Here is a 13,487-nt window from a genome sequence, read left to right as displayed (position 1 = left end):
GTTCAAAGATTCCTCCTTGTCACCCTTTGAGCAGATATGTCAGCAATTTGGCACCTCAAGATTATCCTTTCTAAAGTATTTACAACTCAGAGAATTATCCTTAATGTGATTTACCTGTGCCTTGACTCCTGAATTTTCCTGGTGGAAAGAATCCTGATTTCTGTGAAGCCTAAACAATTGGTTGGTAAGTTGTATGATATACTGATCTCCAGGGCCTGCGTCACCACGCTGAATGCTCTGCAGGCATGGGGAAACGACTTAGCTATCTACATTGATGAGGAAACATGGGGCAACATACGGGATTATGAAATGTTGGTTTGGACTAGGTCGACACAGTTCACGATAATAAACCACACTCATTTTATGCCCAGTCTTAGACACAGGTTAGACCCTGCCTTATCCCCGGTGTGCCTAAAGTACCAGGTATTCGAGCGTGATTGTACACATTGTCTGTGGGCCTGTGTCAAGACTCAATTCTATTGGTCAAAGGTGGACAGGGAGTTGGTGAGGAATTTAGAGAGCCTTAGAGTCTAATCCTGTATTTCTGATTCTGGGACAGGAAAATCTCGGATTTCAATGAAAAATGGCTATATCGCATTCTGACCTTTGCTCCTTGTAAGGGATTCCGATACTCCTGCATTAGTGACAAATATCCTCTGTCCACAACTAGCATTAGCTGATTGTGGAATGCATCCCCATGGAACTTTTGACATACATAGAACATACATTCCCGTAACAGCCTCCCCGAACAGGCGCCGGAATGTGGCGACTAGGGGCTTTTCACAGTAACTTCATTTGAAGCCTACTTGTGACAATAAGCGATTTTCGTTTCATTTTTCATTTCATTTCATACAGTGCAGAAGGAGGCCGTTCGGCCCACCGACCCACTTAAACCTTGACTTCCAACCCTATCCCCGTGAATCAATAACCCCTCCTAATCTTTTTGGTCACTAAGGGCAGTTTATCACGGCCAATCCACCTAACCTGCACGCCTTTGGACTGTGGGAGGAAACCGGAGCGCCCGGAGGAAACCCACGCAGACACGGGGAGAACGTGCAGCCACTTGCGCTATTGTGCTGCCCACCAACTCGCAGGCTGGATATTTGCGGGGTTTAAAAGCATTGCCCGAACAGGGACGTGAACCCTGGACCCTCAGATTAAAAGTCTGATGCTCTCCCGACTGAGCTATCCGGGCTCTTATCTTTACTCCGCTCTGATTTGGCTGTTTTTCCGAAAGTATGGAACTATCTTTTATTCATACACTCCATTTGACAGACTTGATTTTGCTCGTCGTTCCATGAGTGAATTCACCTCAGTTCAACACAATTGAACGTATTTCAAGTTGTTAGTCTGAATTGTTTTACTTTGGGGTGTGGGATGCGTTTCCTTATGCTTTGGTGTTAATATGGTCTTGCGTCCTTTCCCCCGCTAGTGGTGTGTCCTTGTTGGATTGATCCTACATTTAAACCAGGGGCTCTGGTTCCTTGATTGACCTTCTCCGAATCTATTCCCTCCTTGTATTTATTCTGGCAATAACTTTTCTTCTGTTTGTATCCATTTTCCCTCAATTGTCCTGTTATTTGTTATGTTTATTATTTTTTTTAATTGGGAAAAAAAACAATAAAAATACATGAAGATAAAAGACACAATTCCCCACCGATAAAGCCATGCTGACTATCCTGTAATCCTTGCCTCTCAATAATTTCCCAGTCTAACTGATATCACTCACTGGCCTCGAATGACCTGTTTTTCTATATTTGCCATCTTGAGTAACGGCATCACATTATCTGTCCTCAAATCCTCTGGCACCTCTCCTGTAGCCGGAGAGGATTTGAAAATTGGAGTCAAAGTCTCTGTAGTCTCCTCCCTGCCTCACACATCAGTCGAGAATACATCTCAGCTCTACCCAGGGTTTGATCCACTTTTAAGTTCGATAGAACCGCTCACACATCCTCTTTGTCAGTTCTAATCTGTTAATTTATATCTCAGTCACCCTCCTGCTTTCTATACCTACATCTTCCAGGTCTTCAGTGACCACAGATGCCCCTTCGCTACGTCCTTCAGCTCCACACAGAGGTTCCCCTTTGGGCCCTGCACTTTCCCTGGTGGCCTTCTTGCCTTTAATATAGTCAGAAAGCACCTTTAGATATTCATTTATTCTTACTGCCAGTGTTATCTCATGCCCACAATTCCCTCTCATAAATTATTTTTTTTACGATCCCTCTTGCACTTTCTATACCCCTCAAAGGCACCACAGTTTTGAGCCCCTTGAAACTTCCAGAATTGCCCTATTTTTCCTGATACACTGCTGTATATCCCTTGACATCCAGGGTTGTCTGTACTTGTTTGCCCCACCCTTCACTTTGATGGGAACATGTTCACATTGGATTCTTGATTTACTTTTTGAATGACTCCCACTGCTCTGTTTTGGGCCTTGTTACAAATAGCTGCTCCCTGTCCACTTTGGCCAGATTCTATCATGTCCGATTAAAATCATTCTTCCACCAGCTTAGAAACCTTTGTCCCGGTCCATCTTTGTCCTTTTTAATAAATACCCCAAATCTTATCGAGTTTTGGTCACTATTACCGAAATGCTCCCCACTGACACCTTCACCACCTACCTGCCTTGTTCCTTAAAATGTGGTCCAGGACTACAAAGGCTTTCTACCAGCTGGCTCAAAAATCTCTCTTGCATGCACTTTAAGAATTCGTCTTCGATAAACCTTTCACATTTTACCTAACCCAATTAATATTGGGGAAGTTGAAATGCCTGCTATTATTACTGTATTATATTTGCACTTCTCTATGACTTGTCAACATATCTGCTCTTCAATCTCCTCGTCACTGTGTGGGGGCTTTTAGAACACTCCCAGAAACGTTATTTACCCATTTTTGTTTTTAAGTTCCACCCATGTGACCACAGTTGAGGTACCTTCTCAGATCCCATCCATCCCCAATACAGTCACTTTTTTGTTGATCAATATCACACCACCTTCTCTTTTACACACCCAACATATCTCGCCTGAAGACTCGAGATTTGAAATATTGAGCAACCAGACCTGCCCCTCCCTCAACCATGTCTCTATGACAACAGTACTCCCATGTGTTAATCAATGCCCTCAGTACACCAGCCTGTAAGACTTCTGACATTAAAATAAATCATCATAGATTATCATAGAATTTACAGTGCAGAAGGAGGCCATTCGGGCCATCGAGTCTGCACCGGCTCTTGGAAAGAGCACCCTACCCAAGGTCAACACCTCCACCCTATCCCCATAACCCAGTAACCCCACCCAACACTAAGGGCAATTTTGGACACTAAGAGCAATTTATCATGGCCAATCCACCTCACCTGCACATCTTTGGACTGTGGGAGGAAACCGGAGCACCCGGAGGAAACCCACGCACACACGGGGAGGATGTGCAGACTCCGCACAGACAGTGACCCAAGCCGGAATCGAACCTGGGACCCTGGAGCTGTGAAGCAATTGTGCTATCCACAATGCTACCGTGCTGCCCTAAATACCATCCGGCCTTGTCATACTCCCTCATGCCTTGATATATTTCTCTTTCTACTACCTTCTGGATCGAGGTAGCTTTCCTGCTATATTTGGGTGTGAATCGTTCCCCCCCCGACTGTACTTCCACAGTGTCAGCAACCACCCTGTCAAATTGGTTGACATCCCCCCTCCAAACCGCACTCACAAACCTCCTGACAAAAATATTCCACCTCTTCTGTTTCAGGTGTTGTCCTTCTAACTTCTACCGGTCCCACCTTCCCTCAAAACGGAGGCAGTGATCCAGGAGACTTAATCCATCCCTCCTGCTCCATCACTCCATCAAATCCAGGTACCCAGAGCATGACCCTGGGACTTGGGTCACTGCACCAGCGATACTACCACTGTGCCACTTCCTCCCTATTTGAACCTTCCCCATCCTCTTTAGCAGCAGCATATACCTGGGCAGTTTTCCACATTGCCAGGTGGATGCCCGTGTTGCATATGTACCGGACTCGCTTGTACCGGCTATGACCGCTGCTAGTTCCAGCACATATCTGCACTGCTATTGCTGTGATATTGTCAGATCCCATAATCCTTGCAGAGGCTGAGAGGGGAAGGGTGGAGGGCAGAGGGGGGGGGGGGGGGGGGGGGAGGGGGGGAGGGAGGGGGGGGGTATGCACAGTGGTTATCACTGCTGTCTCACAGCGACCTGAGTTCAATTCTAGCCTTGTGTGACTGTCTGTGTGGAGTTTGCACCTTCGCCCCGCGTCTGCGTGGGTTTCCTCCGGGTGCTCCGGTTTCCTTCCACAGTCTAAAGATGTGCAGGTTCAGTGGATTGGCCGTGATAAATTGCCCTTAGTGACCAAAAAAGGTTAGGAGGATAGGTTGAAAGTGAGCGTTTAAGTGGGTCGGTGCAGACTCGATGTGCCGAATGGCCACCTTCTGGACTGTGTTCTATGATCTATTACCTGCAACACATGATTTGGTGAGCAATACTGTTGGCCTTGGGTTGGTGTTAGCAACCGTGTTTGGTTTAGGTTTCTTGTAAGAATAAGATTTTACGTTTTGGAAGAGAGTCTGAGAAATAAAAACAGAAATCTGGAGAGAAAATGAGAGGGGCAGGCAGGAGGAGTGACTTGTATTTCCATCATGAACTTACCCTCGTAAATCATCCCATGGCCCTTCACTGGAGCATTGGGCGTTAATAAGTGACAACAGATCACATCAGTAAATATTAACAGAGGGGCACAGTTTTGTTACAGAGATAGCGTTAGATAAGGGGGCGTTGACCAATCAGTGTGCCTCAGCGGAGAAATTCCACAGCGTAGAGGCCATTGCATGAAGAGATTCCACAGTGTACAGATCATTACATAAAGAGATTCTATAGTTTACAAACCATTACATGACAAGATTCCACAGTGTGCAGACCATTACATGAAGAGATTCCACAGTGTACAGGCCATTGCATGAAGAGATTCCACAGTGTACAGACCATTACATAAAGAGATTCTATAGTTTACAAACCATTACATGAAGAGATTCCACTGTGTACAGACCATTGCATGAAGAGATTCCACAGTATACAGATCATTACATAAAGAGATTCTATAGTTTACAAACCATTACATGACAAGATTCCACAGTGTTCAGACTATTACATGAAGAGATTCCACAGTATACAGACCATTGCATGAAGAGATTCCACAGTGTATAGACCATTACATGAAGAGATTCCACAGTATATAGACAATTACATGAAGAGATTCCACACTATACAGACCATTACATGAAGAGATTCCACACTATACAAACCATTACATGAAGAGATTCCACACTATACAAACCATTACATGAAGAGATTCCACAGTGTACAGGCCATTACATGAAGAGATTCCACACTATACAAACCATTACATGAAGAGATTCCACAGTATACAGACCATTACATGAAGAGATTCCACAGTGTACAGACCATTACATGAAGAGATTCCACAGTATACAAACCATTACATGAAGAGATTCCACACATTACAAACCATTACATGAAGAGATTCCACAGTATACAAACCATTACATGAAGAGATTCCACAGTATACAGACCATTACATGAAGAGATTCCACAGTGTACAGACCATTACATGAAGAGATTCCACAGTATACAAACCATTACATGAAGAGATTCCACACAATATAAACCATTACATGAAGATGTTCCACAGTATACAAACCATTACATGAAGAGATTCCACACTATACAAACCATTACATGAAGAGATTCCACAGTGTATAGACCATTACATGAAGAGATTCCACTGTGTACAGACCATTACATGAAGAGATTCCACATTATAAAAAAACATTACATGAAGAGATTCCACAGTATACAAACCATTACATGAAGAGATTCCACAATGTATAGACAATTACATGAAGAGATTCCACAGTATACAAACCATTACATGAAGAGATTCCACAGTATACAAACCATTACATGAAGAGATTCCACTGTATACAAACCATTACATGAAGAGATTCCACAGTGTACAGACCATTACATGAAGAGATTCCACAGTATTCAAACCATTACATGAAGAGATTCCACACTATACAAACCATTACATGAAGAGATTCCACAGTATACAAACCATTACATGAAGAGATTCCACAGTATACAAACCATTACATGAAGAGATTCCACAGTATACAGACCATTACATGAAGAGATTCCACAGTGTACAGACCATTACATGGAGAGATTCCACAGTGTATAGACAATTAACTGAAGAGATTCCACAGTGTATAGACCATTACATGAAGAGATTCCACTGTGTACAGACCATTACATGAAGAGATTCCACAGTGTATAGACAATTACATGAAGAGATTCCACAGTATACAGGCCATTACATGAAGAGATCCCATAGTATACAGATCATGACATGATGAGATTCCACACTATACAGATCATTACATGAAGAGGTTCTATTGTTTACAAACCATTACATGAAGAGATTCCACAGTGTATGGACAATTACATGAAGGGATGTCACACTGTATAGACAATTACATGAAGAGACACCACAATATGCAGGCCATTACACAAAGAGATCACAAAGTATCACAAAGATCACAAAGAGATTCCGCAGTATACAGACCATTACATGAAGAGATCTACAGTTTACAGACCATTACATGAAGATGTTCTACAGTTTACAGCCAATTACATGAAGAGATTCAAGAGTGCAGAGATCATTATATGAAAAGATTTCACAGTATATAGACCATTACATTCAGAGCTTCTATATTTTAGCCAGACCAGAGATTGTTTTGCAAGCGCAAAGTCTCAGCCTAACATTGGACTCTTAATATTAGACTGAGACTTTGACCTTCGTTTCAGGAATTTATTAACAGTATATCGTGGAGAGGCTGCAATGGTTAATGACCATTCATGAGCGCTTTGAGTTACAGCAGAAAAAGAGCGCATCTTGATAACGAAATAAACAGCTTCCCATCTGAAACAATCTCTGGTCTGGCCATGTTTATATCAAACAACCTTGGCCCATTATCTCGGAACTGACCACATCTTGCAGTAGGTTCTTGGCCAGATCAAGCTCGTCAGCACAATAGGATTTATCTAAAAGTTGTTTTACCAGTACTTTGGCCGTTACCATCATTCTAAGATATGGCCAAAAACAGTGTTAAAATATAGTCACACAATCCCAACATGCTTTAGCAAGTGTCTTTTTTATAATAGCAATTAATATTAATATATTCCCTAAGCCGGCCAAATCAATTGTCATGTGAGAGTACCTTTAAGACATGGATGTTTGACTTCCGGTTGCGGCTATGCTGAGCTAAATCGCACGTTCGGCAGCTCTCGCCAGAAACGGACGTTTGGGCTCTTTTGAGGGGCCCCAGCGGCATTTGTTCGATGGTTCCCAGTGTGGGAAGGTGACAGTACGATTTCCCCGGCACTGTATGGATTGGAGCAGGAGTGGAGCGGTGAAAAAAGTAATTTTGGTGCAGCGAAAAGTGCGAGCGAGGAAAGCCAAGATGGCGGCGGGTGGAGACCAGTCAGCGTGGGCGCAGTAGGCGCAAGAGCAGCAGGAGTTTCTCAAGTGCCGCTTCACGGAATTGAAAGCAGAGCTGCTGGAGCCGATGAAGGCTTCGATCGACAAGCTGGTCGAGACCCAGAAGGCCCAAGGGGCGGCGATCCGGGAAGTGCGGCTGAAGGCCTCGGAGAATGAGGACGAGATATTGGGCCTGGCGGTGAAGGTGGAGGCGCACGAGGCGCTGCATACGAAATGGCAGGAGAAGTTCGAGGACATGGAGAATGGGTCGAGGAGGAAGAATCTGCGGATTCTGGGTCTCCCGGAGGGAGTGGAGGGGTCGGATGCTGGAGCGTATGTGGTCACGATGCTGAACACGTTGATGGGCGCAGGTGCCTTCCCGAGGCCCCTGGAGCTGGATGGGGCCCACTGAGTCCTGGCGAGGAGGCCCAAGTCTAACGAGCCGCCGTGGGCGGTATTGTTGCGGTTCCACCTCTTGGTGGACAGGGAGTGTGTCCTAAGATGGGCAAAAAAGGAGCGGAGCAGCAGGTGGGTGAATGCAGAGGTCCGTATACACCAGGACTGGAGCGCGGAGGTGGCCAAGAAGAGGGCCGGGTACAATCGGGCTAAGGCAGTTCTGCATCGGAAGGGGGTGAAATTCGGAATGCTGCAGCCGACGCGACTGTGGGTCACGTTTAAGGACCGGCACCATTACTTTGAGACGCCGGAGGAGGCGTGGACCTTTATTCAGGCCGAAAAGTTGGACACGGACTGAGGGTCGGTTGTGAGGGGAGGTCGCGGGGGGCTACTGTGGTTACTGTGCTTTGGGGGATGTTGGGGGATGTTCTATTCTGTTTTGTATTGTTTCCTTGGGTACTGGGTGGGGTAGGGTGAAATGGTTCGAAGTGGGGGTTTTGTGAAAGTGTGGGCGTTGGTGGTTGGAAGGACGGGGCCCCGTTGGGGGGGAGGGGAGATGGAAGGCCCGAGGTGGTGGACCTGGGATTAGGCCGCAAAAGGGAGCTGCGCCTGAGAGGGCGGGGCCGATCTGACGGAAAGCGCAGGCTTTTTCTCGCACTAGGGAAGGAAGGGGGCAGGGCTGTGGGGGAAGGGCAGTGTTGGAGAGGAGCGGCCACTGATGGACAGGAGGGGGGGGGGGAGACTACCACACTGGGGGGGTCGATGGAGTGGCGGGAGTGGCCGGGGTCAGCAGGAGTCAGCTGACTTATGGGAGTGCTATGGGGGAGTAACGCAGCTAGGGGGGGGACCTAGCTGGGGGAGGTGGAGGGGGGGGAGGGGGGAACTGGGTTGTTGCTGCATTGGCCAAAGGTGAGCTGGAGCTCAGAGAGAGAGTCGGGGCGGGGGTCTGCCGCTGGGGGGAATGGAGAGTGCGGGAGGTGCGGGCACTTGGCTGGCCTAGAAAAGGGGATGGCTAATCGGCAGGGGGGGGGCGGGAAGCCCAGTGATCCGGCTGATAACTTGGAATGTGAGAGGCCTGAATGGGCCGGTCAAGAGGGCCCGTGTGTTCGCGCACCTGAAGGGGCTGAAGGCAGATGTGGTTATGCTCCAGGAGACGCATTTGAGGGTGGCAGATCAGGTTAGGCTGAGAAAGGGGTGGGTAGGGCAGGTTTTCCACTCGGAGTTGGACGCAAAGAATCGAGGGGTGGCGATTTTGGTGGGGAAGTGGGTGTTGTTTGAGACGCTGAACATCGTGGCATACATTGGAGGTAGGTACGTGATGGTGAGTGGTAAGCTGCAGGGGGTGCGGGTGGTCTTGGTGAATGTATATGCCCCGAATTGGGCCGATGCCGGATTTTATGCGACGCATGCTGGGCCGGATTCTGGACCTGGAGGCAGGGAGCTTGATAATGGGGGGGGGGGGGGGTACTTTAACACGGTACTGGATCCAGCATTGGACCGCTCCAGGTCCAGGACGGGAAAGAGGCCGGCGGCGGCCAAGGTTCTGAGGGGGTTTATGGACCAGAGGGGAGGACTGGACCCATGGAGATTTGTCAGGCCGGGGGCCAGGGAATTTTATTTTTTCCCACGTCCATAAAGCCTACTCCCGGATAGACTTCTTCGCTATGAGCAGGGCACTAATCCCGAGGGTGGAGGACACGGAGTATTCGGCCATAGCCATCTCAGACCATGCCCCACATTGGGTGGAGCTGGAGCTAGGGGAGGAGAGGGACCAGCGCCCGCTGTTGTGCCTGGATGTGGGCTTGCTGGCGGATGAGGAGGTGAGCGGGCGGATCCGGGGGTGCATTGAAAGCTATCTAGAGGCTCACGATAATGGGGATGTGCAGGTGGGGGTGGTCTGGGAGACGCTGAAGGCGGTGATCAGGGGAGAGCTAATCTCCACTAGGCAAGGAGAAGGAGAGGAGAGAGAGGGAGAGATTGGTGGGGGAGATTTTAAGGGTGGATAGGAGGTATGCAGAGGTCCCCGAGGAGGGACTACTCAGGGAGTGACGAAGCCTCCAAACCAGATTCGACCTGTTGACCACCAAGAAGGCAGAGTTGCAGTGGAGGAAGGCACAAGGGGCGGTGTATGAGTGCGAGGAGAAGGCTAGCCGGATGTTGGCACACCAGCTTCAGAAGCGGGAGGCAGCGAGGGAGATTGGGGGAGTTAGGGATAAAGGGGGGAACATGGTGCAGAGTGCGGTGGGAATATATGGAGTATTTAGAGACTTTTATGAGGGGCTGTAAAGGTCTGAGTCCCCGACAGAGGATGGGGGGGATGTGTCAATGTTTGGATCGACTGAGGTTCCCGAGGGTGGAGGAGGAGCACGTGGCTGGGCTTGGGGCACCGGTAGGGCTGGAGGAGCTGACTAAGGGACTGGGTAGTATGCAGGCGGGGAAGGCACTGGGGCCAGATGGGTTCCCGGTGGAATTTTACCAGAAGTACATGGACCTGCTGGGCCCTCTATTAGTGAGGACTTTCAATGACGCGAGGGAGGGGGGCCCCCTTACCCCCGACGATGTCCAGGGCGCTGATCCCGCTGATCTTGAAGCGGGACAAGGACCCATTACAGTGTGGGTCAGAAAGGCCAATCTCTCTCCTCAACTTGTACCCAAAGCTGTTCGCGAAGGTGTTGGCTACCAGAATTGAGGACTGTCTCCTGGGGGTGATTCACGAGGACCAGACGGGTTTTGTTAAGGGAAGGCAGCTGAATACAAATGTGCGGAGGCTCCTTGACGTAATCATGATGCCTGCAGTGGAGGGGGAGGCGGAGATAGTGGTGGCAATGGACGCGGAGAAGGCCTTCGATAGGGTGGAGTGGGGGTACCTTTGGGAAGTGTTGAGGAGGTTTGGGTTCGGGGAGGGGTTCATTAGTTGGGTTAGGCTACTTTACGAAACCCTGGTGGCGAGTGTGGCCACGAATCGGAGGAGGTCGGAATACTTGTGGCTGTACTGGGGGACAAGGCAGGGGTGCCCCCTATCCCCCTTGCTATTTGCATTGGCAATTGAGCCTTTGGCTATGACTCTAAGGGAATCCAGGAACTGGAGGGGGCTGGTCCGGGAGTGGGGAGGAACACCGGGTTTCGTTGTATGCCGATGACCTGTTACTGTATGTGGCGGACCCAGTTGGGGGGATGCCGGAGGTGATGTGGATCCTCAGGGAGTTTGGGGACTTTTCCGGGTATAAGCTCAACGTGGGGAAGAGTGAGCTCTTCGTGGTACAGGGGACCAGGGAAGGGGGATAGACGAGCTTCCACTGAAGTGGGCGGAAAGGCATTTTCGGTACCTAGGGATCCAGGTGGCCAGGAGCTGGGGGGCCCTACACAAGCTCAACTTGACGAGGCTGGTGGAGCAGATGGAGGAGGAGTTTAAAAGGTTGGATCTGCTGCCACTCTCCTTGGCGGGTAGGGTACAGTCGGTGAAGATGACAGTGCTCCCGAGGTTCCTTTTTATATTCCAGTGCCTCCCCATCCTGATCCCTAAGGCCTTTTTTAAGCGGGTCAGTAGGAGCATCATGGGATTCGTGTGGGCGAAAAAGACCCCGAGGGTGAGAAGGGTGTTTCTGGAGCAGAGTAGGGACAGAGGAGGGTTAGCGTTACCTAATCTGTGTGGGTATTACTGGGCTGCCAATGTGGCGATGATGCGCAAGTGGGTAATGGAGGGGGAGGGGGCGGCGTGGAAGAGGCTGGAGATGGCGTCCTGTGTGGGCAGGAGTCTGGGAGCGCTGGTGACAGCACCGCTGCCGCCGACTAGGTACACCACGAGTACGGTGGTGGCGGCGACTTTGAAAATTTGGGGGCAGTGGAGGCGCCACAGGGGTGGGGTAGAGGCTTTGGTTTGGTCCCCGATCCGAGAGAACCATTGGTTCGTCCCGGGGAGAATGGATGGAGGGTTCCTGAGCTGGCACAGGGCAGGAATTAGAAGGAGGGGGGACCTGTTTTTAGATGGGACGTTTGCGAGCCTTGGGGCGCTGGAGGAAAAATTCGGGCTCCCCCCTGGAAATTACTTCAGGTACATGCAGGTAAGGGCGTTTGTAAGATGGCAGGTGAGGGAGTTCCCGCTGCTTCCACCACTCAGGATCCAGGATGGGGTGCTCTCGGGGGTGTGGGTTGGAGAAGGCAGGGTCTCGGCGATCTACCAGGAGATGCAGGAGGAGGAGGAGACCTTGGTGAAAGAGCTAAAGGGTAAATGGGAGGAGGAGCTTGGGGAGGAGATAGACGAGGGTATGTGGGCAGACACCCTGGATAGGGTTAATTCTTCCTCCTCTTGCGCCAGGCTTAGCCTGATACAATTTAAGGTTCTTCACAGAGTGCATATGACAGGGGCGAGGCTGAGCAGGTTCTTTGGGGTGGAAGACAGGTGTGGGAGGTGCTCGGGGAGCCCGGCAAATCATACCCATATGTTCTGGGCGTGCCCGGCGCTGGATGGGTTCTGGAGAGGTATTGCGAGGACAGTGTCTAAGGTGGTAAACACCCGGGTTAAGCCGAGTTGGGGGCTCGCACTATTTGGGGTATCGGATGAGCCGGGAGTGCAGGAGGTAAAAGAGGCCGGTATTCTGGCCTTTGCATCCCTGGTAGCCCGGCGGAGGATTCTGCTACAGTGGAAGGATACGAGGCCCCTGAGTGCGGAAGCCTGGATCAGCGACATGGCAGGGTTCATTAAATTGGATAAAATTGGATAAAATAGGGTAAAATTTGCCTTAAGAGGGTCTGTGCAAGGGTTCTTCAGGTGGTGGCAACCGTTCCTAGACTTTCTAGCGGAGCGTTAGGAGGTGGTCAGTAGCAGCAACCCAGAGGAGGGGGGGGGGGGTGTACTTTGTGTTTTCTACTGTGTTTATTATTGCTTAATGGGAGGTTTGTATATTGGGGGAATTCGTGATGTAGTTGTAAGATGTTTATTTATGTGTTCTTTATTTTTCTGTTTTCTGTAAGGGGGGGTTTCTTGAAAATATGTAAACATTTGAATAAAAATATTTCTAAAAAAAAAAGACATGAATGTTTAAGCAAATGACCTTTAAGAAAACAGTGATGTCAGAGAGTGGGTGGAGCTGAGGTCAGGTCAGCCATTTTGCAGTTTAGTTTTGCATAGAACATAGAACATAGAACAATACAGCGCAGTACAGGCCCTTCGGCCCACGATGTTGCACCGAAACAAAAGCCATCTAACCTACACTATACCATTATCATCCATATGTTTATCCAATTAACTTTTAAATGCCCTCAATGTTGGCGAGTTCATTACTGTAGCAGGTAGGGCATTCCACGGCCTCACTACTCTTTGCATAAAGAACCTACCTCTGACCTCTGTCCTATATCTATTACCCCTCAGTTTAAAGTTATGTCCCCTCGTGCCAGCCATTTCCATCCGCGGGAGAAGGCTCTCACTGTCCACCCTATCCAACCCCCTAATCATTTTGTATGCCTCTATTAAGTCTCCTCTTAACCTTCTTCTCTCCAACGAAAACAACCTCGAGTCCATCAG

At 49.0% G+C, this 13,487-nt stretch overlaps 1 non-coding gene across 1 annotated transcript; it reads right to left on the bottom strand.

Moving 5' to 3' along the window:
- Nucleotides 1-1,122: 1,122 nt before the first annotated feature.
- On the bottom strand, nucleotides 1,123-1,195 carry trnak-uuu (transfer RNA lysine (anticodon UUU)). Its single transcript has one exon. It is a non-coding gene; the product is annotated as a tRNA-Lys (tRNA).
- Nucleotides 1,196-13,487: the final 12,292 nt, after the last annotated feature.

Source organism: Scyliorhinus torazame, chromosome 4 (assembly GCF_047496885.1).
Source record: "Scyliorhinus torazame isolate Kashiwa2021f chromosome 4, sScyTor2.1, whole genome shotgun sequence".
NCBI lineage: Eukaryota > Metazoa > Chordata > Chondrichthyes > Carcharhiniformes > Scyliorhinidae > Scyliorhinus > Scyliorhinus torazame.
Note: the sequence above shows the minus strand (reverse complement) of the source record. Positions and strands in the feature narration are given on the sequence as shown.